The 3,789-nt window shown below is 42.1% G+C and overlaps 1 non-coding gene across 1 annotated transcript; it reads left to right on the top strand.

The window, feature by feature from the left end:
• The first annotated feature begins 482 nt into the window (after window positions 1-482).
• Window positions 483-680, top strand: LOC112481097. The gene has a single exon (XR_003046802.1). It is a non-coding gene; the product is annotated as a small nucleolar RNA SNORA73 family (small nucleolar RNA).
• Window positions 681-3,789: the final 3,109 nt, after the last annotated feature.

Genomic DNA, 3,789 nt, shown 5'->3' on the forward strand with positions numbered 1-3,789 from the left:
AGTGCCACAGTAGTTGAAAATGGGGAGAGGCCTTTCCTCCCAACTTCCAGTCATCCGCCATTGTCTACCATTGACAGAACTTGAAATCAGCTGGCAAAGGAGTCTGGGAAAGTAGTTTGCAGACTCCCATTCAAGGTGTCACAGCAGAATTGAGAAGAGTAGGCATGGCCTGAGCATAAATAGGTAAATAACAGCACAGCCATTACTTCAAGATTTATTATAGGAAGATGCCCTCTGGTTTTTCTGAAAATATGCCCCTAGCAACTCTTTAGGGTCTTGATTGAAACCTTAGAAATTTTGGAGTTTCTCCCAATAATGCTGAAATTGTCACCATCCCTAAACTATCTAGCTATAAAGCTGATAAAAACTGAAAAAATCTAAAAAAAGAAAAAAGGTACTATGTTCATGGATTGGAAGACTCAACATAATAAAGATATTAAACTATATAGATTTAATACAGTTTTATTAAAATTGCATTAAAATCTCGTTGGTACCCCAAATGTCACTGTTCCCAGGCTCTGTTCACATGGTATAGGGGAGCACAGGGCTCTGCCCCATGATGTACAGTCCCTTTCCACAATGTTGGAGATGAAGCCAAGCCTTGAGTCTACACCTGCATATTCCTACAGTTTCTCAGAGTCCTGTGGATGATGTCTGAGGAGACAAACCAGTTTTGATAGCGTTTGCTTAGATTCCCCTGGGGCTCCGCGGTGATTGGTCTGGGAGGATATTGGGGGAGGGGCTCTCTGGATTGGGAGCTGGGGGCTGCTGCTCAGCCTCGGTTTTGCAGCCATGGCCAGTAAAAATAACTGTTGTTTCTCTGCCATCCGCTTCTCTGCTTTCTGTCCTAATGATTGGGCCCTTCCGTTGGCTGCGTGGAACTTACAAACTCTCCCAGGCAAGGCTGTTCAGGGAAGTTGCCACATCTTCTCCCCTCTCTCTCTCCCTCCATAGAGCTCTGGGGGCTACAAGAGGCAGCTTCTTTATTTCTCTCAGTCTACTGCTCGACACCTGGAGTCTTGACCTGTGGTAGCTCTTATGCTCAAATCTCATGCTCAGACGTGCTGATGTGCAGTTTGGGTGTATTTTGTTGAGTTTTAGATGTTCAGCTTATTGTTGTTTCAAGAGGAGAGATCTGGGGACGTCTCTCACTCTGCCATGTTTCCTTTCTCCTATCCTTCCCACACTTTTTAATCATTGAATCTTTTTGAGGTGTGTCGAGTTTCAGAGTAAATTTTGTGTGGACCAGGTCAGTGGAAATTCTGTCCTCTTTAGGTCTATTCCAACTCTTAGTTGTCCTGATCCCCACCCATGGCGTGGTTGTGACCTCCACTTCAGGCCCCTGAGGGTCATTGGGGAGGAGTGGCCTTAGAAATGCAGCTTTTAAGAACAGGACTTGGATGTGGTTTCATAGTGTAGTGGTTACCATGTCTGCTTTACATGCAGAACGTCCTGGGTTCGTGCCCCAGTGGAGCCATGGTCCATGGTCTACGGCCACGCCACCCTGAACGAGCTCTATGTCTGATCTCGGAAGCTAAGCAAGGTCAGGCCTGGTTAGTACTTAGATGGGAAACCACCTAGGAAGACCAGGTGCTGTAGGCATAAATAATAACAAAAATAAAACAGGACTTCATTCAAGGCCATAATGAAATAATCAAGGTGATCTTCAAATAAGAGTAAACCACCAGGATTATTGTCAGAAGCATCCCTGTCAAAGAAGAAAGAGCACAGGATTTCCGATATGGACGATATATGTGCTTATCTCTACTTGTTATGAACCGATGTCTCATACTGCCCATCACAAGTGAAAATACACATGAATTCAGGAGCATGTGTGAAGCTTAATGACCTTCCTTTGGTTATTTTCCCAAGAGAACAGCAAAATATCCTTAATTTGAAAATAGAACTTTTTGGGTGCTAATGACCTTCAACTGAGAATCTAATGTCAGTGCCTGGTTCATTACCCTAGAAACATTCTAACCTGTATCGATAAAAGATGTGCTTTTATTTTTTTAAAAAGAATAAAATTAAGAGAAACTAAAAAAATAAAATAAGAAGGTTTTTCAAAGTGAGAAGTAACAAGTGTTTATTTGAGATCAATAAAAAAAGCCATTGGCAAGCATTGATTCAAGCAGGAGCCCAAATAATGCTTCCTTTTGACTCTGACAAAGGCAATGGGTATTTATGAGAAAGGCAAGAGTAACAATTACATCAATAGAAGGAAAGCATTTCTATTGTTGCTGATAATATAACACAATAATGTTAATTCTAAATGTTTTTAAATTTCAGTCCAATAGTCATCAGCCCTGTTAATATAGGAAGGAGGCAAGAGAATTAAAACGTTAATCAAGCTACATTCGGAGATTGCAATATGTTGATCAGCCCTGCCGCTAGGCTAGGAGGATACCTTCAGAACAAAGGAAGATTTCTGCTGGAATTGCTCACAGCCCATTCTCTACACCTGTGAAGGGGAAACAAGAACCAAGAGTCATTTCCTATGGCTAAAACCATGGAGGAACCTATGGATTAAAGGCTGAGAACTGCCAGCAGGCCTTTCACTCTACATATTCTTACCTTTTCAAGCTACATACTCTTCCCCTTCCTCACTGTATGTCCATATCAAAGGAAATGGGAACTAAAGAATGACATATAAGCTGAATTCCTGGAACACTTAGGGTCCCTCTCAGTGTGCAGGCATGGCGCTCTCTCTCTCTCCCCCTAGTCTCTATTGTCACTGTCCCCCTCAGTGCCTTTACTCTCTCTGTCTTCATCTCTCTCTATTGTCACTGTTCCTCTCAATGCCTTTACTCTGTCTCTCTCACTGTCCCTCACTCTCTGCCTCTGAGAGGAGACCACACTGTTTGTAGAGTATTATCCCTTTTCTAATAAACTTTCCTTTTGACTCTGACTTTGGCGTGTGTGTTGAAGTCTTTATATACTCTCCACCAAAGGATCCTCTTCTTCTCTCAGTGCAGGGCTTGGTCTCCTCCCACCAACTCAGGGAAATTTGCCCTATCCTGCATCACTGTAGTTGTAATATCTGCTTTCTTCTTATCTTTGCAAACAGTGTTTTGAGACACAAGGTTTCTTTAGGCCCAGTCCAAAGGTTATTTTGCTGTTTGTATTATTGTTTACTCTTACATATATAACATCGTAATTTTCACAGCTCTAAGAGGTAATCACCTTCGAACTTTTTATTTGAATATTGTCATTTATTTTTTAAGTAGCAAGTACATACAGCTAAGTACACAAATCCTGAGTGTACAGCCCAAGGTCACAAAGTGAACACACCTGTGTAATCATTACACAGAACATTACATAATACAGCACATTACCAGTGTTTCAGAAACTCCTTTGTGCCCCCTCCCAGCCATTGATCCCAGCCTTCACTCCAAAGATAACTACATACCTGGCTTTTCACACCATAGATTGCATGTCTGGAATGAAGGTCTCTTCTCTGTAGCTAACACATGAATTATCTTAGCTGAATCAGCCTGCTATAACAAAGTACCACAAAAATTGGGTGGTATAAACAATATAAATTTATTTCTTACAGTTCTAGAGGCTGGGAAGTCTGAGATCAAGGTGCCAGCCAATTTGGTTCCTGGTGAGAGAGCTCCCTTCCTTCCTGGCTTGTAGTTAGGCCCTTCTCGGTGTGTTCTTACCTGGTGCAGGGAGTAAAGGTGCAGGGGGGAGAGTAATCTGTAGCACTCTTCTTATAAGGACATAGTTCTATAGGATTATGGCCCCACCCTATGATCTTTTTTTAACCTTAGTCATCTAAAGACC

Source organism: Pteropus alecto, unplaced genomic scaffold, assembly GCF_000325575.1.
Source record: "Pteropus alecto unplaced genomic scaffold, ASM32557v1 scaffold725, whole genome shotgun sequence".
NCBI lineage: Eukaryota > Metazoa > Chordata > Mammalia > Chiroptera > Pteropodidae > Pteropus > Pteropus alecto.